Below are 26,586 nucleotides of genomic sequence, written 5' to 3' on the forward strand. Positions count from 1 at the left end.
GCATGCACAGCAAGTGACCCTGTTCAACATCTTGATCTTCAACAGCTAGCGGACTTCACATCTAATCTCCTGCAGACATTCAAAGCACGCTTTGGAGAATTTCATGAGCGCACTCGTCTTTTTAAGTTCATCACCCATCCACATGAGTGTGCAGTGGACAGGGCCGACTTGAGTTAAATCCCCGGTGTCTCCGTCAGAGATTTTGAGCTACAAGCTGATGACCTGAAGGCCTCAGACATGTGGGTGAATAAGTTCAAGTCACTGAAAGAAGATTTGGAAAGACTTGCACGACAGCAAGCAGAGTTGGCGAGCAAACACAAGTGGGGAGAAATGAAAAAACTTCAACCGGCAGACCAGCTGATTGTCAAAACTTGGAATGCGCTTCCCGTCACATACCACACACTGCAGCGTGTGAGTATTGCTGTACTGACAATGTTTGGCTCTATGTATACATGTGAGTAGTCTTTCTCACATCTAAGGAACATTAAGACCAGCCTATGATTACATTTAACGGATGGAAGTCTCAACGCCTGCATGAAACTTAACCTCACCACGTATCAACCAGACTACAAAGCCATCTGCAAAACCATGCAGTACCAGAAGTCGCATTAATGGTAAGAAGTACTTTATTCATCATTGGTTAGGAAGAGCATAACAACGTTATTAAAAAGAATTCAGAGACTTATTGTACTTTAAAAGTGTTGGTCTTACCTAAAATGCACACATTTAATTGTATTTAGGTTTAAAATGTAATTCCGTGAGAGCCATGCAATATGTTTAAACTTTAAACACATTGTATGGCTCTCATGGAATTACATTTCAAAATATGTGGCGTTTATGGCTCTCTCAGCCAAAACGGTTCCCTACCCTTGCCCTAGAAGAAAGGAGGAACAGGGGAGATATGATTCAGACGTTCAAATACTTGAAAGGTATGAACATAGACCAAAATCTTTTCCAGAGAAAGGAAAATGGTAAAACCAGATGGCATATTCTGAGGCTGAGGGGTAGTAGATTCAAGAATAATGTTAGGAAATTCTTCTTTACGTAGAGGGTGGTTGATGCCTGGAATGCGCTCCTGAGGGAGGTGGTGGAGAGGAAAACAGTAACAGAGTTCAAAAAAGCATGGGATGAACACAGAGGATATCTAATCAGAAAATAATGGTATATATTGATGAACTAAGGCCAGTACTGGGCAGACTTGCATGGTCTGTGTCCCATATATGGCCATTCAGTTGAGGATGGGCTGGGATGAGCTTTGACAGACACTCCAGTAGATGGAATCTAGGCACATTTGCAGATTTACAGTAGCATTCTAATGCATAACAGCAGTTCTGCACAGAACTGCTGTTATAGAATTAGTTCTATGATAAAAACTGTCAGCCAACCATGCTGAGGGATTAAGGACTTAACTCTAGCATGCAAGCAGAGAAATCCATCATAGTACTGAACTTAAAGATGTCTTTATTCTCATTCCATGGATCAGTCAGGGTGAAATAAAAAATGAGCTTTTCAGCAGCAGTTCAAAACACATAAAGTTCCTTACTAGGCTTCTAATCCTCACTGGATATACCGTTCATATCCTCCTCTACTGATGTTAGAATAAATTTATCTAAACAGCTATCTAGTTTTTGGACTGAATATTGCCACTAATTAGATAACTTCAAGGACTGCCCTTGTTCAGCCCAAGGACCACACTGAAGCTATCTGGATAGCACCACGGCAGTCTGCAGCAATATTTAAGACCAATATGGGGGCAATTCCACAACTGGACAACTCCATTTAGGCAGCCTGAGGACATGTCATGGGAACCAATTCTGTAATAGCATCTGGGCACCCAGATTCCATTAAAGAATACTAATATTACCCTGTATCAGTGCACCTAAATTTACACACCCATAGTTACACCACATAGTTAGACCTGGCATAACTACGGCCACGTAAATGTGGAAAGGACACATGTGGAGGGGCATTTAAAAAAGAAAAAAAAATCTAAGTCTAACTTGTACATTTCCAGCTGGATGTCCAAAGTTGGAGGAACGAAAACGGCCATATTCGAACGGCAAACTGCAGGATGTCCAAATATATATATATATATAGAAAATCTTCTACTTAGACATCTAACTTAACGTCTAACTTTATACTTTGATAAAAAAAGCATACATGTTGAAAATATCTAAATGTAGACCATTTGGACGTGGGAGGAGCCAGCATAGTAATGGACTGGCCACATAGGCATCCCAACAGAGCAATGGGACACCTTAGAGGGTACTGCTGTGAACTTTGCATAAAGAGTGCCAGATATATATCTCACCATAACCCCCTTATAATTAATTGTGAACCCCCAACTCCTCCCCTCAGTCTACTATACCCATCTATGTACCACCCCCAATAGCACTTATAGCTGCAGAAGGCACCTATATAGCAGTATAGTAGGGTTTAAGTGGGTTCACACTTTCTACCATAAATGTAATGGTTAGAATGGCTTCTGGGCCTAGGTTCTTCTCTCTATGGTTCACTAGCCCACCCACCAGGTTACTTAAGACACCTGTGTGCAGCTCTACCAGCCTCCCCCATACCAGATGCTGCTGTTTTAGAGACAGGTATGTACTTTTTGGTTCTCATTTTTTATTGGTGGAAGGGGGGGTCTGTGAGCACTGGAGGAATGTGGGGATGTTGTACTTTGATGCATGCAGTGGTCATCTTGTCAGTTTGGGCACCTTTGTGGCACTTAGATGCTTCTAATACAGTCTAGTTCCATCCAGGACATTTTGCAAAATGTTCAATTATCGTTACAAGACGTCCAAGTCCAACACACCCTTAGGCCCGCCCAAAGCCTGTCTATAACATACCTCCACCATGCCCATTTTGAGCTCTGGACGCACAGAGGCTGGGACACCTCACTAGACGTCCAGAAAGGCAGTTTTGATTATTGGCACTTGGATGTCCTGGCAATTAGGACACTCAAATGCCAATTTAGGATGCTTTATGGACATTTATATTTTTTGATTATGAGCCCCATAACATACAGTATTCTGTAAGTTGTGAGCATAAGTGGCAGCACCACCTATATTCTGTCAATGTTCTCACCTCACTGCATTCAAGTGTTGATAGGGAGAATTCATTTCACTATATGCCAAATATCATTCTAAAAAGTTAAAGTTAGTGGACAATCATACAGCATGAACAGCAGAGTGCCTCGTTTCTCTTTGCAGAACCAGCATGTATTTGCAGCTACAAATAACCTTTGGAGAGTCTACATAGTTCAGTAGTGAAGAAAATACAGTTAATGGAGTATATTCGCAATGACCTAGATTGGCCACCATGAAAACGAGCTACTGGGGTTGGTAGCAAGGAATGTTGCCAGGTACTAATGACCTGGATTGGCTACCGTGAGGATGGGCTACTGGACTAGATGGACCATTGGTCTGATCCAGTAAGGTTATTCTTATGTCAGTTACCCCCATAACAGGAGAACAGCAAGTAGGTGCTCTCCTCATAACACAATAATTTTCTTTACAGTGGAACCTTGGTTTACAAGCATAATTTGTTCCAGAAGTATGCTCGTAAACCAAATTGCTCGTATATCAAAGCGAGTTTCCCCATAGGAAGTAAGGGAAACTCGCTTTGATGCGTTCCACCTCCTCCCCCCCCCCCCCCCCCCGAGGCTACCGGCGTTGCTCCATTTCCCCCCCTTTGAGGCCACTGATGCTGCTCCATTACCCATCCCCCCCACATTCTGGCATCCCCCCTGCAAACCGACATCCTCCCCCCCCTGCTCACGTCGCCCCCCTCCCCCGCGATCCTACATCCCCCCCGAGCACCGAAACGACATCCCTTACCCCAATTGGGCACCATCACCAGCACCAACGCATAGGACATGCCAGTGCCGGTGCCCGAAGATCCTCCCTCTTCTGTGCTGGGCTGGGCAGTGCGTCAGAGATCCTCCCTCTTGCCTGTGCTGGGCTGGACTGGGCCTTGAGCATTTGTGCATGCTCAAGGCCTTCTGGTCTCGCTTTCTCCGAGATTCTGAATCTGAGAATCTCGGAGAGAGCGAGACCAAAAGGCCTTGAGCATGTGCAAATGCTCAAGGCCCAGTCCAGCCCAGTACAGGCAAGAGGGAGGATCTCCAACGAACCGTCCAGCCCAGCACAGAAGAGGGAGGATCTTCAGGCACCGGCACCAGCATGTCCTGTGCGTTGGTGCTGGTGCCGGTGCCCAATCGGGGTAAGGGATGTCGTTTCGGTGCTCGGGGGGGATATAGGATCGCGGTGGGGGACGACGCGAGCGAGGGGGATGCCGGATCGCGGGGGGTGGCAATCGTAAATCGAGTCAAACTCAGTTTCTGAGGCGCCGATTTTGCAAATGTTTTGCTCGTCTTGCAAAACACTCGCAAACCGGTGCACTCGTAAACCGAGGTTTGACTGTACTAGTGCTAGTTGTATATATTTGTGTCTTATATTTCTCAGGATTCGTTTTTTTATTTTTATTTATTCAATTTTCTATACCGTCCTCTCAGGGGAGCTCAGAATGGTTTACATGAATTTATTCAGGTACTCAAGCATGTTTCCCTGTCTGTCCCGGTGGGCTCATAATCTATCTAATGTACCTGGAGCAATGGGGGGATTAAGTGACTTGGCCAGGGTCACAAGGAGCAGTGTGGGTTTGAACCCACAACCTCATGGTGCTGAGGCTGTAGCGTTAACCACTGCACCACACTGAGTGTGCTTTTCATAAAAACTCATGTGAAAATTCAATAAAGTTTTTTTTTAAATGCTAAAATATGATAATAAAAAATGCTCACACATTGAATTATTGAAGCTCTAGGAGGACATGATGATGATTTCAACCTCACTAATTCATTAACCCCCCCCCCCCTTTATGAAGCTGCGTTAGGGTTTTTTTATCGTAGGCCAGGCAGTAACAGCTCCAATACATCTGTCCATTTGCTAGAGAAAGAGAATACTGACTGATTTCTTGACTGTACCATCCTATATACAAAAACTAAACAATTCATCTCTGTCTCCATCTGCTGGTAAAAGAAGGAATAACCCAATTCATCTCAACTGCTCTGACAAGAAGAAAATGAAACTGTACTTTAACATGGATTTTCTAGGGCTTTTCAAATTTGACCCTATAGAGAAATTATACCACCTTTAAAACCAAAGTCATATTCAGTAGCATAGTTTCCATGTTCATGTACCCCTCCCATTGTCCTTTGCCCCTATGTTTTGACTGATCAGTCATATATTATTGAAGTACTCATAATATACCTACACAGATGGATGATTTTAAATTACTGCCATAGAAATGTCATCTTTAGCTGAAACCAAAGGAAGGACAAGAGAGATGTATGAAGACAAGGAAGGATAAGAGAGATGTATGGAGAAAAAGAAAGAAAAATGTGCTTGCAGAAAGTAGCATAGGACTATACATAGTGGATCCTCAGAGGACAAGAAGATATAAACCAAGCAATAGAGAACTTCTGCTCTGAAATTACTTTTGTACTACCAATAAATCAAAGGGAAAGTAACCTGCACTGTGTGGTAGGCAATACCTCAACAACACAAGCAAGGAGAAAGTAGTCATCACTGATAGCAAAAGACGTATTCTCTCAAAACGAACTCTGTTCTCACGGTTACCAAGGCCTCTTCTCCCCCAGAATTAACCAAAAAGGAGGTGGTCTGGCACTCCTTCACAAATCATTCTTCGATGTCCAGCTTCTAGAAAAGGGTAGCCATGCCTCCCTAGAATATATGCTAGCCTCTGTCAATGATGAGCTCCATCCTCACCCACTGGGTATCCTGCTATTATATCGTCCACCATCCCCCAGGAACAAATCCTCTGAACTCGTCCTCAAGACCATTACAAACGCCTTCCTCAAATTTCAAAGATTACTAATCATTGAGAATATTAATCTTCACCTAAACGATACCACCAACAAGGATGCAATTGATCTCAACAACTTCCTCACTTCTTTAGGCTTTCTCCCCCCCCCCCCCCCGGCTCTCTCCCCAATCCATGAAAAGGGGCATACGCTAGACATTATCAGCTTCCTCGATCTCACCGATTACAAAACTTCGGTCGACGACACTCGCTGAGAACATGTCCCTTGGTCCGACCACTTCTAGGGGCTTTCTGCTTCCCCATTTTTATGTCGCACCTCGAGCCCCAACCTCGTTCCTCCAATCCCATTACCTTCCGAAAAAAAATTGCTAGCAATTTGTTCTGGACCAAATTCCTCAACCTAATTTCCACCATTCCCAACCCTCCAAACCCTGAATCCAACTGGCACAATTGGATCACCCTCTCTGAGACCACCTATCACTCCCTCACTCCACTATCCACTAAAACTGTCTCCTACTCCTGCAAGGCCCCCTGGTACCTTCCATACCACAGACAACTGAAGCAGAAATGTCGAATACTGGAACGCAAATGGAAAAAATCTAAATCCCCCACAGACAGACAGTCCTGGAGGGCTAAATTAAGTTCTACAATACTGAATTAAAAAAATCAAGGAAGAACTACTACAGCAACAAAATCTCCAGATCCAACAACCAAAGTAATACAATGTTCAACATTTAGTGCTCCATATCCTCTAAACATGATTCCACCACACTCCCCTCCTCTCCATCTGCCGATGATCTAGCAAAATTTTTCAATGAGAAATTCACTACCTTACGATACTCTTTCCCACCAACACCCTCTTACAACTCTCTGGTGCTCGCCGTCTCCAACCCTACTCTAACCGTGGCCAACCATATCTCAGCCGACAGATCCTGGACCGCCTTCGAGCTCGTATCCGATTCCCAGGTCTCTAAGCTCTGCCTCAAGTTAAAATCCTGCAACTGTACCTTGGATCCTTTCCCCTCCTACTTATACGAGAATATTCCCGCACAAGCCATCTCATCTCTCACCAAACTAATAAATTCTGCCCTACTTTCAGGCCTATTTTCTGCAGAAATGGGACACATTGCCTTATCCCCTCTATTGAAAAAAGCTGATCTAAACCCCTCCACACCATCCAGCTATCGCCCAATAGCTAATATTCCTCTCCTGACCAAGATGCTGGAGTCCATCATAGCCATCCAACTCTCATCCTATCTTGAGAGATTCTCCATTCTCCTACCCTACCAACATGACTTCAGACCCAACTTCAGCACCGAATCCCTATTGGCCTCATTAATTTCAAAGGTCCAACAACTTCACTCTTGCAACAAGTTCGCTGTCCTTTAATTCGACCTTTCTGCAGCTTTCGACATTGTCCATCATGACATACTAATCTTCCAACTTTCTGAAATTGGCATAAACTCCACAGTCTTAGATTGGTTCTCAAAATTCTTACGTTGTCGCTCCTACTTCGTTAACATGAATGGCACCTCATCCTCCCCTTGGAAACCAATTTGCGGAGTTCCTCAGGGTTCACCTCTATCCCCGATTCTTTTCAATGTTTATATGTCCTCCCTGAAACTTCTCCAACTATCCCCCTTGGAGACACTTTACACCTACGCTGATGACATCCTTGTCCTCCTCGAGACCGACTCTAACCTCACCAACCTCTCTGATAACATCTCTTCTTGTATAACGAACCTCCAATCCTGGGCTCTCACAGTTCAAATGAAACTAAACGAGACCAAAACAAAACTACTTTGGCTTGGCCCAAAATTAGATCAGCTACCCAACCTCATCCCACTATCCTCTGGCACCAAACTGCAGCTTGGGCACTCAAGCAAAGTTCTGGGAATCATCATTGACTCTACACTGTCCTTCAACGATCACCTCAACTCCTTAATAAAAAAATGCTTTTTCAATCTTCACGTGTTAAGGAAAGTAAGATCCTGCTTCCATCAACAACACTTCGCTGTCCTCGTTCAATTCATTATTCTTTCCAGACTGGATTATTGCAACTCCATCTACTTAAGCCTAACAAAGAAAAGCCTTCTCAGACTTCAGCGGATTCAGAACACTGCGGCTAAACTAATCTTCGCAAAAAGCAAATTCGACCACGTCTCCCCACTTCTGTCTAAGCTTTATTGGCTCCCAGTTATCCTCAGGGTTCACTACAAATGCACCTGTCTAGCCTTCAAGTCTCTACACGGCATCCTTCCTCCCCTTTTTTCACTATCTTGGCTCTCCTCGAATCCTAACTCCACCAGATCCACTCAAAAATTCAAACTATCCTTCCCCTCTTTAAAAGGCATATCCCATACAGGAAAACTTGGGACATCCCTCCTCTTCAGGATCACTGAACTGTGGAACAGCTTTACTGCCCCTCTTCGGAGTTCGACCTCCCTCCAACGCTTCCGAAAACATATGAAAACTTGGCTTTTCTCTAAAATGTAACTACTCCCTCCCTCTCCATTATAATAAGTCCCTCTTTCTTTCTTTTTACTAAGCCCTTCTTCTTTCCATTGGAGTTCCTTTCTATATTAATTCCTGTAAACCGTGTCGAGCTCCACTTTTGTGGAGATGATGCGGTATACAAACTTAAGGTTTAGTTTAGTTTAGTCTGCATTGTATACCAGGTACAACCCCAACAAACTTACTGGGCTTACTCAGTGAACCATGCTGGTCTTTCTGTAGTGTTCTGTACCATGTTACCAAAAAGCACAGTTACTTACCGTAACAGGTATTATCTAGGGACAGCAGGCAGATATTTTCACATGTGGGTGACGTCATCTATGGAGCCCCAGCGCGGACAGCTTTTCAAGCAAACTTGATTGAAGTTTCAAGTATGCTATGCTGCACCACGCATGTGCATGCCTTCTTGCCCACTAGAGGGCGCATCCCCACCTCGTGGTCCTCAGTTCCATAGCCAGCAAAGAAGCCATCCCCGGGGAGGAGGACGGGTTGTGAGAATATCTGCCTGCTGTCCCTGGATAACACCTGTTACGGTAAGTAACTGTGCTTTATCCCAGGACAAGCAGGCAGCATATTCTCACATGTGGGTGACCTCCAAGCCAACCAAAAAAGGGCAGGTGGGAGGATGGCAATTTAGGAAAACAGATTACGCAAAACCGACTGGCCAAACCGGCCGTCGCTCCTGGACAACGTATCCAGACAGTAGTGGGAGGTGAAAGTATGAACCGAAGACCAAGTGGCAGCCTTGCAGATGTCCTCCACTGGAGTAGACCGGAGGAAAGCAACAGAAGCTGCCATTGCTCGGACCTTATGTCCCGTGACCCGACCATGTAGCGCGAGACCAGCCTGAGCGTAGCAAAAAGAAATACAAGCAGCCAACCAGTTAGACAAGGTGCGCTTGGAAACCGGACGTCCTAACCGATTAGGGTCGAAGGACAAAAATAATTGAGGAACCTTCCGATGAGACTGAGTGCGTTGAAGATAAAAAGCCAACGCCCTCTTACAGTCAAGCGTGTGAAGCGCCACCTCACCAGGATGCGAGTGGGGCTTCGGAAAGAACACCGGAAGAACAATGGACTGATTGAGGTGGAAATCAGACACAACCTTCGGCAAAAATTTAGGATGGGTGCAAAGGACCACCTTGTCATGATGAAACACAGTAAAAGGTGGGTCCGCAACCAAAGCCTGCAACTCACTAACCCGCCTAGCTGAGGTGAGTGCAATCAGAAAAATCACCTTCCAAGTAAGAAACTTAAGATGAGATTTGTCAATAGGCTCAAAAGGAGGCTTCATCAGCTGAGCCAAAACCACATTAAGATCCCAAACCACAGGAGGCGGTTTCAGAGGGGGATGAACATTCACCAGACCCCGCATGAAACGAGTCACCAGAGGATGAAGAGAGAGAGAGCGACCCTCAAGATGCCGATGGAAAGCAGCAACAGCACTAAGATGCACTCGAATGGAAGTCGTCTTCAGCCCAGACTTGGACAAATGCAACAAATATTCCAGAACCGAAGACACCGGAGCCGAACTCGGATCCAAATGGTGCGAGGAACACCAGGATGAAAATCTGGTCCACTTCTGGGAATAACAAAGCTGAGTCGAGACCTTGCACGAGGCTTCCAAAACCTCCCTAACCGACTGAGAAACCGAAACCGAAGTCAAGGGGAAAGGAACCAAGCCGTCAGATGTAAGGACTGAAGATTGGGATGCAACAGCGAACCCCGACTCTGAGACAGCAGAGAGGGAAAGACAGGCAGAAGCAGAGGCTCCCTGACACTGAGTTGAAGGAGTAGGGAGAACCAGTGCTGACGAGGCCAACGAGGCGCAATGAGAATCATCGTGGCTCCTGACGATTTGAGATGAACCAACTTCCTTAAGATCAGAGGGAAAGGAGGAAACGCATAAAGGAACCTCCCTCCCCAGTCGAGAATAAAGGCATCGGCCTCGAGACGGTCCGGGGAGTACATCCGAGAACAATATAGGGGCAGTTTGTGAGTCTCCGGGGAGGCAAACAGATCCACCTGAGGAGTCCCCCAGAGGTCGAAGACCTCGTGCAGAACTCAGGAGTTTAATGACCACTCGTGCGGCTGTAGAAGACGACTGAGTTTGTCGGCCAGACAATTCTTCTCTCCCTGAATGTAAACCGCCCGCAGGAAGATGTTTTGGGAAACCGTCCATTCCCAAAGGCGCAGGGCTTCCCGGCACAGGGACCAAGAGCCCGTCCCCCCCTTGCTTGTTCACATAGTACATTGCCACTTGGTTGTCCGTCCGCACGAGGACTACCTGATCGTGCAGCAGGTGGCAAAACGCTCGAGCTGCCAGAAAAATGGCACGAAGCTCCAACACATTGATGTGACAAAGACGGTCCTCCGCTGACCATAGACCTTGAGTCCGCAGACCGTCGAGATGAGCCCCCCACGCGTACTCCGACGAGTCCGTGGTCAGGACCTTGCGATGCGGAGGGACGAGAAAGAGCAAACTCCCGGAAAGATTGGAAGAGTTGGTCCACCAACGGAGCGAGCGTCTCAAGGAAGGAGTCACTGCTACAGGAAAGGAGAGCGGGTCGCGATCCTGACGCCACTGGGAGGCCAAGGTCCACTGAGGAAGCCTCAGGTGCAAGCGGGCGAACGGTGTGACATGCACCGTCGACGCCATATGGCCGAGTAGAACCATCAGACGCTGTGCCGATACCGAAGTCTGCAGCAAAATCTGGGAACTCAGGCGCAGCAGGGTCTCCAACCGCGGAGGCGGGAGAAACGCCCGTAGGCGAACCGTGTCCAGCACGGCCCCGATAAACTAAAGGGATTGAGCCGGGCACAACTGAGACTTGGGAAAGTTCACTTCGAACCCCAGACGTTGAAGGAAGATGATAGTCTGTCGGGTCGCTGAGATAACCCCCTCCCTGGAAGGGGCCTTGATCAGCCAATCGTACAGGTAGGGAAAGACCTGCAGACCCCGAGACCGCAGGGCCGCTGCGACAACTACCATACACTTCGTGAAGACTCGAGGGGACGAAGCCAGCCCAAAGGGGAGGACCCGATACTGAAGGTGCAACTCTCCCACCTGGAATCGGAGAAACTTGCGGAAGGCGGGATGCACCGGAACATGGGTGTAAGCCTCCTTCAGGTCCAGGGAGCACATCCAGTCCCCTGCTTCCAACAGCGGGTACAGGACCGGAAGCGACAACATACGGAACTTCTCTCTGACCAGGAACTTGTTGAGCTTCCGGAGGTCCAAAATGGGGCGCAAGTCCCCGGTCTTCTTTGGAACCAAAAAATAACGGGAGTAAACCCCCCGTCCTCGTTGTTTGGGGGGTACCGGCTCCACCGCCGAAGTCTCAACAAGGCCCTGGCCTCCGAGAGGAGGAGAGGGAGCTGGCGTCGATTGGAAGGCACCGCATCTGGCGGGTTTTCCGGTGGCAGTGTCAAGAAGTTGAGAGAGTAGCCCTCCGAGATGACACGGAGGACCCAAGCGTCTGAAGTTATCCGAGCCCAGACTGAATGAAAGGCTCGCAATCGGCCCCCGATGGGCAGCGGGCTCGGCATCAGTGCGGAGGGGGCCAGCCCCCATCCGCGCAGCACGTCAAAAAGATGGCGCGGGCTTAGACGCCCCTTGCACCTGAGGCTTCTGGTTGGGCGCTCTGCTCTGCTGAGGGGAACGCCAAGGTGGAGGCCTGGAAAACGCCGGCGTCGACTTTTGTGGGTAGCGGCGTGGTGGCGGTGTGAACGGTTTCGGCGTCGCCACCCGGGGTTTGGGACGGACCAAAGAGGTGATGGAGCGCTCATATTCCGACAGGCGTTTGATCGCCGCCTCAAGAAATTCATCAAATAATTCAGATCCTACACACGGCAAATTGGTCAGGCGCTCCTGCAAATTTGGGTCCATATCAACCGTGCGGAGCCACGCGAGACGGCGCATGGCCACCGCAAAGGCAGCGACCCGGGAGGACAACTCAAAGGCGTCGTACACAGCATGGAACAGGTACAGACGCAGTTGAGACAAGGAGTCCATAAACTTGCCAAAGTCCCGTTTATGGGAATCCGGCATGACCCCGTGAAAACGGGGCATCTCCTTCACCATGTGCCGCAAATAGGATGAAAAGGTGAAGGCATAATTAAGGACCCTGGTAGCCATCATCGAGTTGTGGTAGAGGCGACGACCAAATTTGTCCAGGGTCCGCCCCTCCCGCCCAGGCGGGACCGCTGCAGAGACTCGAGAAGGCTGCGATTTTTTCAACGCCGACTAGACCAACAAAGATTGGTGAGACAACTGCGCCTTCTCGAACCCCTTACAGGGGACCGTACGGTATTTCGACTCCATTTTGGAAGGAACCGCCGTGACGGTCAGAGGGGAGTCCAAGTTCTTGAGAAACGTCTGGTGAAGCACCTTGTTCAAAGGCAGACGCGGAGACTCTCGCGGAGGAGAAGGCAGATCTTGTTCCTCCAAAAAGTCCTTAGTGTATTGAGAGCCCGACAAAAGGTCGAGGTCCAATGCCCTCCCCATGTTCAAAACAAATCTCGAAAAGGATGAGGGCCTGGAAGGCGGGGAAGAAGAGCGAGAGGCCCGCTCCGCCAAAAAGGAAGGAGAAGCCTCCCGGGAATACCGGGGTCTACCAGTGCCAGACTCCTAGCCCCAGGAAGCCACACCCAAGGACTTGGTTGGGGTCGGAGACCTCCGATGCCCCGAGGACCCCCTGAGGGAAGTCCCCGGGGTACGAAGCACCGAGGCAAGCTCCCTCCCCTTTGGGCGAGGGGTCCCTCGACAACCCTCCCTCGGAAGAATGGAACAGCCTCGGATTATCGAGGCGGAGCTCCGAGACGCGCAGGGTCTCCGTCCGGGTCGTCGAGGAGCGACCGCGTCGTCGAGGAGAGCCCCGATGGCGATTGGGCTTCCTCGCCCGACGCTTCGCCCGAGGCCGACCCGAGGGCGATGAGCCCCGGGAGGACCTCGACGAGGAGGAGGTGGAGGAAATCCGGCGAACCCTACGCACCTTGTCCCGAGGCCGCACACTCCGCTCAGGCTGGTCTACTACCGAGGTCGAGGGCAAGGACGGGTTCGAGGCCGGGGCTACCCCGGGGGTCGAGGCCGGGGCCGAGACTGGGGCCACCGAGACCGAGGCCGCCAAGGCCGAAGCCGTCGAGGCAGCAGCCGGCTGCAGATGCGCGAGGGCGCCGGACAGCTCCGAGGCAATAAGCGCCCGGAGCAAGTCCTGGAATACAGGCACGGCAAACATGGATGGTAAGTCCGGGGCCGGGAGGTGCTCCCTCGAGGGCGACCTTGGTCTCGAGTATTCCCGTGGGGCACCCGCCTTCGACGCTCGGGGTGGGGCCGAGGACGACCCACCCGCCCCCGTCGAAGAGCCCAAGGATGGTTTCTTGGACGACCCTGGAACAGAAGAAGGAAGTGAGGACTTACCCACCGTCGACTTCGGGGTCGAGGATGCCGGCTTCGACGAGGCGGGCTGACGCGGCGAGGTCGAGGGAGTCGAGGCCGAGGTCAAGGCCGGGGCCGAAGCCGAGGCCGACATCGAGGCCTTCCCCGCCGCGGGGTCCACAGCAAAGAGCTCCACCATTCGAGCGCGACGGCGGCGGAGAGCTCTCGGCTGAAAAGTGGAGCACCGAGTGCAGGAATCTGTTGGATGCTCGGGACCCAGGCAAAACAAGCACCACCGGTGGGGATCGGTTATGGAAAGCAACCGATCACACCGGGTGCACTTTTTAAAGCCCGTCAAGGGACAGGACATGAATCAAAAAACCGGCCGGGAACGAGCGAGGTCCCGCGGCCGCGGCTCCCGGGAGCCCCTGGCAGCCGAACGAAAAAATAATTTTTTTTTTATTTTTTTTTTTTTACAAAACGCACACGCGAACGATGAAAATAAGAAATAAAGCACAGCGACCGAGAAAAAACAATCAGTTGCGGTGACAGAAGGCCAAAATGCACGGAGCACAAAACGAACAGGGCTTCTGGCTCCGCGGAAAAAACAGAACTGAGGACCACGAGGTGGGGATGCGCCCTCTAGTGGGCAAGAAGGCATGCACATGCGTGGTGCAGCATAGCAAACTTGAAACTTCAATCAAGTTTGCTTGAAAAGCTGTCCGCGCTGGGGCTCCGTAGATGACGTCACCCACATGTGAGAATATGCTGCCTGCTTGTCCTGGGATAATATGGTGCTATTTAGGGTCATTTAATCCTATGTATGTGAATGAAACATACTTAGTCTGCTTAGTTTATCAACATTTGGTGGCTTTAACATAATTGGATCCCTGTATAATACTGCTTTTTTTCTCAGATAAATACAAGTCATCTGCAACTGTTTGAATCTCTGCATTGGTCTGATCCAGATATCTTTCTGTACTGGTTTGGATATAGATATACAATTATTTGCACTTATATTTGTTGTATGCCTAAATTTGCACCCTATCTGAACATATTTTCTTAGAATAAACCTTTGATTCTTCATATGTGCAAGCACATTTTAAATATTCCCAAAAATAGACATTAAAGAGGCCACATATAGATTTTGACACTTAATATTACACAGTCAAGGGGAAACCGCACAAAACAAATATATACACAAATACAAACTAAACTGCAGATCACAACTACTCACTAAAATATAATTGTAATTAATTGTGCTGAAGGGAAAGACCTCAGTGATCCATGGCAAAAGCAACTTATATGTCCCTCTTCATAACTTGTTGCTACCAAAATGGATCAATCTCAATCATTGGTCAAAAAACTTCCACCAAACAAAATGCATCAATAAACAATTTTCAGTGAGAAATAATTCAGAAAATGGCCGCGTAGTAGAGAGGACGCTGAGTTGTGCTCTCCTGCGAAATTAATTTCCTACCTGGCTTTGGGTTTAATTCTGCTGGCGACATGCCGAAAAGACGAGGCAGAGTGGCTGCTTCAGCCCGGCAGCCGGGATCTGCTTCGACGAGACAGGAGGAAATAACTCGTTTCCTCACATCTTCGCCTCAGGGCGTGCCGGCTGAGCCGAATCGGAGAGAGATTTCGGCTCTCGGGAGCGAAGTCTCGCTCAGCCCCGCGGGACCTCCACCCCCTCTGCAGCCGCGAGACTGGGGTATAGCGGCGGTTCCACAGGGACGGATGGCGTTGCCGATGGAGCTGGAGGGCTTGCCTAATCCTCAAGTGCTCTCGGCAGGAACAACTATATCGGAGGAGGTGGCTGAGATTTCAGGGAGTGAAGGACAGGTTTCTTTAGTCCTTCCTCTGGTAAGACCTGCTGAAATTACTTTAGAGTCTATTTGGACAGTGTTAGACTCTTTGTATAAATTATGTGCAGGAACCCTACCTCAGGTGACTCTTCAAGAAAGGAGATTGGATAAATTACAGGAGAAATTAAAGGATCAGGAAGGAAAAGTTAAAAATTTGGATCAGAAATTTCAAAGTTTACAAGCTTCTCAGTCTGTTATTTTGCAGGACAGATTACTGTTTACTAGGAAAATGGAAAACTTTGAAAACTATATGAAAATGTTGAATTTAAGAATTCTTAACTTTCCTAAGGTGTTAACAACACCTCCTAAGGAAATGTTCTATAAGTTCTTAAAAGAAATATTCAAATATCCTGAGACCGGACTACCTCCTTTACACAGGATATATTATTTGCCAGTACCAAAACGGAAAACTTCAGGCCCAGAAGTCTCTCCTGAATTTCCTAATCCTTTGAACTTAACAGAAGTCCTTGAAACTTCAGTGGATGAAGTAGTCTGTCATTCTACTCTTGTGGTGGCGTTTGTCTTTCAACAAGACAAAGAGGCACTTCTTAGACTGTTTTTCAGGCTGAAAGAAGTGACCTTTCTGGATAGTAAGATCAGCATGTTTCCAGACGTCTCAAAAGCAACTCAGACTCAGCAATTCAAGGAAGAGGTTCTTTGAATTGAAACAGTTTGTAATACAATTGGGGGCCAAATACCAATTGAGATATCCTTGCAAATGTAAGATCCTTTTGGATCAACATTCATACATATTTTTTGAGCCCTCACAATTACAATTTTTTCTCGAAGGAAAGGGAATAACAACTTCAAATATCTCTGAAGGGAATGTAGGATAACTCCCAAAGTAAAGTAAGAAGAAGATGTACTCAACAATTATGGATATTGATATTATTCCTTTATAATTATCTCTCAAAAAATGTGAATTGCTTCTCCTCCAGAATGTGGACTAATTAAGAGTGAATTTTGTTTAATTATGAAATGGATATGTATCCAGATATATTTTCTTCTTTAAAATTTGTAAAAGTTCCCTCTTTATTTCTTATACAAGTAATGTATATGTATCTATATATAAAATGATAAATAAAAAATAAAAAAAAAGAAATAATTCAGAAAATCCATTTTAAGGAAAGCAGGGTCTAATAAAGCACTTATCCAAAATTACTTTTTTAAATAAATCTATTGATTTTCAAGGCATATAAAAAGTGCAACAATTGTACAATCAAAAATATCAAAGAACAGCACTTACATACTTACAATTAACTGAAACAAATTACCCTCCCCCTCCCCCTCCCTCCCTACCTGGATGTGTGTATCTGTTAACTAAAGTTTTAATTATTCCATAGTTTAACATATGACTTCAATGGACTCCAAATAGCATTAAAAATCTTACTATTCCCAGATTGTTCCGCAAGCATCTTTTCATATCTATAATATAAACAAAGGGTTTCCCACCAAAAAGAAAAGTTCAGCCTATCCCAATTTTTCCAATTTCTAATTATTAATTGCATGGCCACCCCAGTCATAAGAAGAGGAAGAAGTCGATTTTTATATTTGTCTATTGGACTATTTAGTTTTAACAATGTCCCAAATAAAACCACGTCATACGACAATGGAACAGAGACACCTAATACCATAATAATTTTGCCCCAAATTGACTTCCAGTGTCCCTACTTCAAGTTGACAGTGCCAGCATCTATTACACTTTAAATTATCCAAGTTTCAAGTTTTATTATTTTTAATATATCGACCATCAGCATGTATCTAGCCGGTTTACAATGCTAAAAATAAAAGGTAAATTAATAATGATAGGTGGGGGAACTGTAAACGAACAGGGGTCCAAAAAATTCTATATACCAAAAAGAACCAAGTTTGTCTCATATATGCTGACGCTGTACAGCTTATTCTCCAAGTCCAAATCCGTGGCCATTGCGTAGCAGAAATATGCTGCTTTGTTTCTATACTCCAAATGTCTCTTAAGCTTGTTTTAGGGTTTTTCGCCAAATATTCAGATATTCATTTATACCACTTGGTGGCCTGATGCCCTTGAAAATCTGTCTGGAAACACAGACCCGGCAAGCTATACTGATTCTTTAAATTGCGCCAATAAGGGAACCCCTTCTGAATGGCTTGTTTCAACTGTAACCATTTATAACCTTGAGATTTTAAAATACCAAATGAATGTTGTAACTGTAATAAATCTACCATTTTCCCATTCAAAATTACATCATTTAAAGTATGAATGTCTACCTGAAACCAATGTTTCCAGAGGATTTTAGACTCACCGATTTGTATCTTGGAGTTTAGAGTTCAACCATAAGGATTGACGTGGTTTGCTGTATCAGAATAGGAACTAAAGCATCTATATTTCTTAACGTAGTCCAAATTGAATGAAAAATAATGTTATCTTTATATATTCTAGGAAGCTTGATACTCAATATATGGCTAAGATGAAGTGGGTAAGTGTTATGTAGAGCAAAACTTTTATACTGTTAGTATATCAACTCTTCTCATGGTACACAGGTTTGAAATACTGTTTACTGTGATAAGATGAAGTGGGGCCATAAGATGACTTTCCAGAATCAACCAATCCGGTAGATTCTTCATGAGTTCAGGAAGGATCCAATACATACCCTGACACAAAATGAAGGCTTGATATCTATAGAAATTTGGAAAATTTACCCCTCCCATCGATTGAGATTTTTGCAAAGATACTAAGGCTATTCTAAAAGTTTTATCAAGCCAAAGAAATTTTGTAAGAATCCCATTTAATTTTTTAAACAAAGAACTCTGAAAATAAATTGGTAGCATACTCATTTGGTACCAAACTAAAGGCGAGATCATCATTTTAATGGTTTGGACTCTCCCCCACTAAGAAAGATGTAATGGATTCCAATGCTCACAAATTTCTTTGACTTTCAACAATAAAGATTTTTCATTTACTGTAATTGTATCTTCCAATGACTTTTGAATCATTATACCTAAGTATTTTATTCCCTCTTCCTTCCAAAGGAAAGGGAATGGATCAAACATTGGAAGAACTTAAAAGTGCTTAAATTACATCTGCATAGTAACTTTTACTTTCACCATCTGTGCATAGTGAAATTAGAGCACTTTTAGAATCCTTGAAATAGCCTTTGGTGAAACAAATTCAAGTTGGGATTGCGTTTAACATAAGGGCTTTTTACCATCCCCCATCCCCACTCCCTTAATTGATTTTTTTTTTAATTATTTCACATTTAAAATAGTTTATGTCAATGAATAGTTTAAGTCAATGAAGCTGTCTGTGCAATGTGCAGTGGCGGCGAAAAGGGCGAACAGAATGCTAAGAATGATCAAGAAGGGGATCATGAACAGAACGGAGAAGGTTATCTTGCCGCTGTACCGGGCCATGGTACGCCCTCACCTGGAATACTGCATCCAGCACTGGTCACCGTACATGAAGAAGGACATGATACCACTCGAAAGGGTCCAGGGAAGAGCGACTAAAATGGTTAAGGGATTGGAGGAATTGCCGTAGAGTGAGAGATTACAGAAACTGGGCCTCTTCTCCCTTGAAAAGAGGAGACTGAGAGGGGACATATCGAAACATTCAAGATACTGAAGGGAATAGACTTAGTAGATAAAGACAGGTTGTTCACCCTCTCCAATGTAGAGAGATCGAGAGGGCACTTTCTAAAGCTAAAAGGGGATAGATTCCGTACAAACATAAGGTAGTTCTTCACCCAGAGAGTGGTGGAAAACTGGAACGCTCTTCCAGAGTTTGTCATAGGGGAAAACACCCTCCAGGGATTCAAGTCAAGTTTGGACAAGTTCCTGCTGAACTGGAACGAATGCAGGTAGGACTGGTCTCGGTTAGGGCACAGGTTTTTGACCAGGGTGCCGCCACGTGAGCGGACTGCTGGGTGCAATGGACCGCTGGTCTGACCCAGCAGCGGCAATTCTTATGTTCTTATTTGTGTGGTAAAGGTTTTCTAATCATTGACTGAGGTTGATTCATGGTGGTAGCAACCTGCTAGTCCTAGTTATGAAGAGGGACATAGAAGTTGCTTTTGCCATGGATCACCAAGGTCTTGCCCTATACTGCAATCATTTACATTTATATTGTAGTCAGTAACTATGATCTGCAGTTTAGTTTACACATGTAAATATCTGTGCACACAAGCTCATAAGTGCAAGTATTCTAAACATTACACACATAAAGGGAAATTCTATAAATGGGATTCAAAAATGAATGCTGAAAAGATAGCAAACCACAGATAGAGATGAGGAGTGGCCTGTTGTTAGCTGCCTCTGCACCCAGAGGTTGTGGGATTAAATCCCAGAGCTGCTCCTTGTGAGTCTGGGCAAGTCACTTAATCCTCCATTGCACCAGGTACAAAATAAGTACCTGTATATATTGTAAACCGCTTTGGGTGTGGTTGTATAATTACAAAAAGGCAGTATACAAGCCTCAATCCCTTTCCCCCCAACAGCATTGATGCAAAAGGAACAGATCCCAGATGGACTGTTCCAAAACAAAATCTCTTTATTAAAATAATGGAAATGGGGCAGTCATCCCTCCTCTGTCCCGCAGATGGCTGACTCATGGCAGTTGGCAATCAAGAGGCAGTCTCTGATCCCCGTGAACCTGGAAGTGCTGCGAGTGTACTTCGCAGCTGCACTCTGGGTGGTGAAGAATGGGTAAAGGGATGCACCATGGCAAAAGAAAGTGCCGTGGCAGAAGAGAGGAGCCGGTGGCCCATGAAAATCACCTGGCAATCCCTCCCAATGGACATAGAAGTGCCATGGATCGCAGCGGCTCTCTGGGCTGCAGGGGAAAGGAGAGGAGACTGGCCAGCTGTTTCCCATGTGCCCGGTGAGCCATGGGCTGCGGTTGGAAGAAGGAGATGGAAAACTGGTTGGAGGGACAGAGCCGGATCAGGAAGGAGCCAATCTCAAGGCCCAGGTTGAAGAAGAGATAGACCTACAAGCTGAAGCACCAACTATAATCTGTTATTGAGAAAGACATAGAAACATAGAAACATAGAAAGGTGACGGCAGAAAAGGGCTACAGCCTATCAAGTCTGCCCACTCTACTGACCCACCCCATTAAGTCTGAGTGCTGCTCGACCCACGTAGGGATCCCACGTGGATGTCCCATTTATTCTTAAAGTCGAGCACGCTTGTGGCCTTGATTACCTGCGTCGGAAGTTTGTTCCAGTGATCTACCACTCTTTCTGTGAAGAAATACTTCCTGATGTCACCACTAAATTTCCCTCCCCTGAGTTTGAGCGGGTGCCCCCTTGTGACTGAGGGTCCCTTGGGAAGGAATATATCGTTTTCCACCTCGACACGACCTGTGACGTACTTAAAAGTCTCAATCATGTCACCCCTTTCCCTGCGCTCCTCTAGAGAGTACAGCTGCAATTTGCCCAGTCTTTCCTCGTATGAGAGACTCTTGAGTCCAGAGACCTTCCTAGTGGCCATTCGCTAGACCGACTCAGCTCGAAGCACATCTTTACGGTAATGTGGCCTCCAGAATTGCACACAGTACTCTAGATGAGGTCTCACCATGGTTCTATACAGTGGCATTATGACTTCAGGTTTGCGGCTGACGAAGCTTCTATTGATACATCATTTGCCTCGCTTTGGATGAGGCCTTCTCCACTTGTTTGGCAGCCTTCATGTCTGCACTGATGATCACTCCCAAGTCCCGTTCCTTTGAAGTCCTAGCTAGTGTTTCTCCATTCAAGGTGTATGTTCTGCATGGATTTCTGCTGCCGAATGCATGACCTTACACTTCTTAGCGTTGAAGCCCAGCTACCATGTCGTGGACCATTTTTCCAACTTGATCAGATCCTGCGTCATACCATCCGTGGGATTGCTTCCACCCACTATATTACACAGTTTGGCGTCGTCAGCGAACAGCGCTACTTTACCCTGAAGCCCTCGGGTCAAGTCCCTTATGAATATGTTAAAAAGGGATGGTCCCAGGACTGAGCCCTAAGGCACTCCGCTAGTCACCTCCGATGTCTCAGAGAGGGTGTCATTGACCACCACTTTCTTAAGTCTTCCACTCAGCCAATCGTTGACCCACGCCGTTAGTTTCTCACCTAACCCCATCGATTTCATCTTGTTTAATAGTCTACGGTGTGGGACACTGTCAAAAGCTTTACTGAAATCCAAGTATACTATGTCCAGAGACTCTCCCGAGTCCAGCTTTCCTGTCACCCAATCAAAGAAGCTGATGAGATTGGACTGGCATGACCTGCCCCTAGTGAATCCATGTTGACAGGGATCCCTCAGATTCCCCTCATCCAATATCATGTCTAATTTCCCTTTAAGTAGAGTTTCCATGAGTTTACACACTATTGATGTGAGACTTACTGGTCTGTAATTTGCGGCCTCCGCTCTGCAACCCTTTTTGTGCAGAGGAACCACGTTGGCAGTTTTCCAGTCCAGGGGGACTCTCCCCGTACTTAGGGAGAGATTGAAGAGTATTGCTAATGGTTCCGCCAAAACATCGCATAGCTCTCTGAGCACTCTTGGGTGCAGATTGTCCGGTCCCATGGTTTTGTTCACCTTGAGTCTTGACAGTTCTTTGTAAACATCAGCTGGTGTGAACTCAAACTTCTGAAATGGGTCTTCCATGCTTTGCTGCTAGCCGAGGTCCGTGCCCTGGTGCTTCGCAGGTAAAGACTGAACAGAAGTAATCATTCAGTAGTTTGGCTTTATCGGAGTCTGTTTCTACATAATTCCCGTCTGGTGACATGAGGGAAGCTTGCCCAGATCGGTAGCATGGAATGTTGCTACTCCTTGGGTTTGCCAGATACTAGGGACCTGGATTGGCCACCATGAGAATGGGCTACTGGGCTTGATGGAACAACTTAAATCTAAAGGCAGTTATACCACTCCACCAACAAGGGACAGCTTGCTGGGTCCCTGCTGCTGTGAGCAGTGAATGTTGCCATGCATCTAATATAATAAAATGCTAGGCCGCGCATGCGCACTCCCATCTGCGTGAGTCCGTTTTCCGTGAGATGTAGGGCACCTTAGGTAGGAGTGCGCATGCGCGTTTACGTCACCAGCCGCCGATGCCTCCACAAGCCGGGACTGCAGCCAGCCGCCAATCTCCGTTCCTCCAGCGGGCGAGCGTGAGGGGTGTCTTGGAGGAGAGGGATCGCGGCCGCTCAGCGTCCCCACCGAGGAGCCCAGCAACTTTCCGCCCCGGATCGGGACCTGAGTCCTTTGCCACCGCCCCCCTTCCCTTCCTGCGGATCCAACTACCTTGGCGATTCAAGCAGCGTGTGCAGCAGTCTTCACACGCTGCTTCGGGCCCTTCTACTGCCCTGATTTGCTCTGCCGTGTCTCTGATGATGTCATCAGTGATGTGCCAGAGTAAATCAGGCCAGTAGAAGGACCCGAAGCAGCGTGTGAAGACTGCTGCACACGCTGGAATCGCCAGGTTCGTAGTCTGTACCGCGGGAAGGGAAAGGGGGGTAGAGGAAACGCTAATGCTGCTGCAGACAACTGGTGTGGAGGGAGGGAAATGGAGGGGGAGGGAATGCTGCTTTGGACAGACAAACAGAGGGAGGAAGGGAGACAGAAAGAAAAGAAGAAAGACACAGGGGCAGGGAGAAAGACACAGAAAGACAGAAAGACAAAGGGGGCCAGGGACTGAGACAGACTGAAATAAAGACAGCGGGAGTCGCGTCAGGAGGGGTGCGGGATGCGGCAGAGGGAACTTTTCCAATGGGTGCAACTGGGTGGCTGTCGGGAACCTCTGATCAGGGGCAGAGCAAGGTAAGTGTATCATAGGGATAAGAAGGAGGGGGGGGAGAAAAAGGAACGGAGGCCTAATGTTGGACAGGGGAGAAGGAAAGAGGTGTTGCTGGACAGGGGGGAGGTAAAACAAAGGGAGAAGGGCTGCTGCTGCATAAGGAGAGCAGTGAAGGGGTGGTGGTGGACATAGGGGAGGTAAAAGGAAGGGAGAATGGACAGGGGGAGCAGGCAAGGGGTGGTGATGGACAGCCAAGGAAAAAGAAAGACAGAAAGAAAGAAAGCGGCTAAGGAGAGAGAGAGAAAGAAATAAAGACAGACACACACACATATATTCTAGCACCCGTTAATGTAAGGGGCTATAAGACTAGTTTGTGTATATTTTAGTTAAGATCGCAAATCCTTTAGCCCTCCCACTTTTAGCACTATACCTCTGAAGCAGCTGAAGAGTGGACGCAACGTGGTCCATGTTGGGTGATTGTTTGAATAAAGAGATTCTGTTCTGGAACAGTCCATTTGGAATCTGTTTCTTTTGCATCACTGATTAAAAAGATAGGCACTGAGCGTGTTTCTAGAAAGGGTACGTGCAGTGGCGTAGTAAGGGGCAGCATGGCCCACTGAGTCAGCCCAGTAAGGTTGTTGGGGTTGTGACTAGTACACAACGCAGACCACTTTCTTCATATTTGTATTATTGAGGTATTGCCTGTCACACAGTGCAGGATACTTTCTCCGTGATTTATTGGTAGTACAAAAGTAATTTTATAGCAGGCGTTCTCTGTTGCTGAAGAGAAGGGGAGAATTGCAGCTGCAGGCAGACAGGGGGAGCTGTGCCTCGCGATTGCTCTTCTGAGTAGGCGCCAGGCACAGTACCCCCCCCTTTTAACTGAGCTGCACTGCACAAATACTGTGTTTCCCCGAAAATAAGCCCTACATGATTTTCAGGGCAGGTCTTAATATAAGCCCTACTCCCAAAATAATCCCCTAGTTATAGCATCCCTGGATTTGCCGGCAACAGGGTTTCTCCCCTCCCCCCCTTTGCTGTGCAGCCGAACTCCCGCTGACCCTCCCATCTTTTCATCTCTCCCTCCCATTCAAACCCTGCCGACCCGCCTACCGCGAGACCAACATAGTGGACATACCTCCCTCCAAATGGCAGCACTCCAAACAGGCTGCTTTGCAGCCTTCTCCTGCTGGGGCATCCCCTCTGCTGCATCACTGATGATGTCATCAGCAATGTGGTACACGGATGAACCCGGCAGGAGAAAGCCATGAAGCAGCCTATTTAGAGTGCTGCTGTTTGTAGGGAGGTATGTCCACTATGTCAGTCTCGCAGTCAGCAGGGTTCGGATGGGAGGGAGAGATGGAAAGATGCTGCTCAAATGTTCTGTTTCACTGGGGGGATGGGAGGGAGGGATAGAAAGATGCTGCAGAGGGAAGGCACAAGAGGATAGGTGAGAGGGGAGGAAAGATGCCACACATGTGGGGGAGAGAAAGGAGAGAGGAAGTATTGGGGTGGAGAAGAAGGGAGAAATTTAAAAAAAAAAAAATAAGACCTACCCTAAAAATAAGACCTAGTGCATTTTTGGGACCCAAACTTAATATAGGACACTGTCTTATTTTTGGGGAAACATGGTAGCATGCATATAATTTGCATGCTATTGTGCTGATTATCACCAGCAAAACAAAAATTGCACCCACTACGGTATATTTTACCAAGGTGTCAGAGCTTTGTGCTAGAGAATGACACGGGAACAAATTTTTCCCCATCCCCATGGGAACTTGTTTTCACATCCTGCCCCATTTCTGCAAGCTCCATCCTCATCTGCACAAGCCTCAGACACTTTAAAATCATAAGTGTTCAAGACTTGTGTGGTTAAGGCAGAGCTTCCAGGAATGGGGAAGAGACAGAGACAGTGAGAAAACTCACGGGGACGGGACAGGGAAATTGAGTTCCAGCAGGGACAGGGACAAATTTGTTCCTGTGTCATTTTCTACTTTGTGCATCCTAACCTAAGTCAGAAGAAAAGTGACAAAGCCTTTAGAACATAAGAATTGCCACTGCTGGGTCAGACCAGTGGTCCATCGTGACCAGCAGTCCACTCACATGGCGGCCCTTTGGTCAAAGGCCAGTGTCCTAACTCAGACTAGCTTTACCTGCGTACATTCTGGTTCAGCAGGAACTTGTCTAACTTTATCTTGAATCCCTTTAACTGCTTTCTGGCAGGAAGGGGCTCAGGCTAAATGTATCTGATTCTAAATAAAGAGGTGTTTGTGGGGTATTACAAGTAGTTTATTCAGCATCTACCAACAGATAAAAATGAATATAACATTAACAGCACTTAAAGTGCTGTTTTGAGTCTTGCTATATTATCTGATCTCATTTTTTTTTCTATATTTGCTTTTAATAAGATCAAGTTAGCCACATCGGTCATGATAACGTTTATACTGAAGAATGAGTTAATACATTGTGCTCTAGGGGACACAGGGAGAGCAACTGGCTGCCTAAGAGAATATGAACCAAGGAACATTTGAGGCAATCTAAGCTGCAGTGAAACCCAAGTAAATCTTTCATATGTCTTCCAAGAGGTGTCTGGAAAAAAAGAACATTACTTGGACCATGCAATATCAAGTATGAAAAATGGACTCTTTAATTAAGTAGAGACAGGTGGCACCATTTCACTAAGGTTCCTTGATAAGTGTAAGTGCAAACAACGTTGCTATGAGATTATCAAAGAACAAGACAGCAACTGATATGATATGTTAACATATCTTGGAACAACCTCTTCATTATCACCTGTCAGCATTAGTGCTACAGCAGTAGTGCTACCTGTTTAAATAATTCAGAAAGCATTTGGAGAGAGGGGAAAAAAATAGCAGTTCCAAGTTTTTGAAAGTCTGTAACGTAACCTATAGGTGTCAACCCTATGAGTGTGGTGGATGCTTATGCACCTCCAATGTTCAGTAAAGGTCTTTACTTTGCATAGGCAGGAATAATTTGTATTGAGTTTTGCACCCCAAGTCATTTTGAAACATTAGTTCATGCCTAGGCATCTCCTCGCCTTTGTACGTCTAAATAAATTAAGGCACCGTTGCACTGAATTTGCAGAAAGCCGCGATAAAGGCACCCTGAGGTATCGAAGTTAAACACATTAGAAGCAGCCTTACTGCAGACTGCTTTCTAAAAGAGGAAGGGAAACCTGCAGGTATAAAAAGAGAGGGAGTTTAT

At 46.6% G+C, this 26,586-nt stretch overlaps 1 protein-coding gene across 1 annotated transcript in view; it reads right to left on the reverse strand.

Annotated features, from left to right (window-relative positions):
* Positions 1–26,586, reverse strand: part of SLC26A7 (solute carrier family 26 member 7) — a 178,562-nt gene that overhangs the window by 150,763 nt on the left and 1,213 nt on the right. The gene's annotated exons all lie outside the window — the stretch shown is intronic.

This window comes from Geotrypetes seraphini, chromosome 2 (assembly GCF_902459505.1).
Source record: "Geotrypetes seraphini chromosome 2, aGeoSer1.1, whole genome shotgun sequence".
Classification (NCBI taxonomy): Eukaryota; Metazoa; Chordata; class Amphibia; order Gymnophiona; family Dermophiidae; genus Geotrypetes; species Geotrypetes seraphini.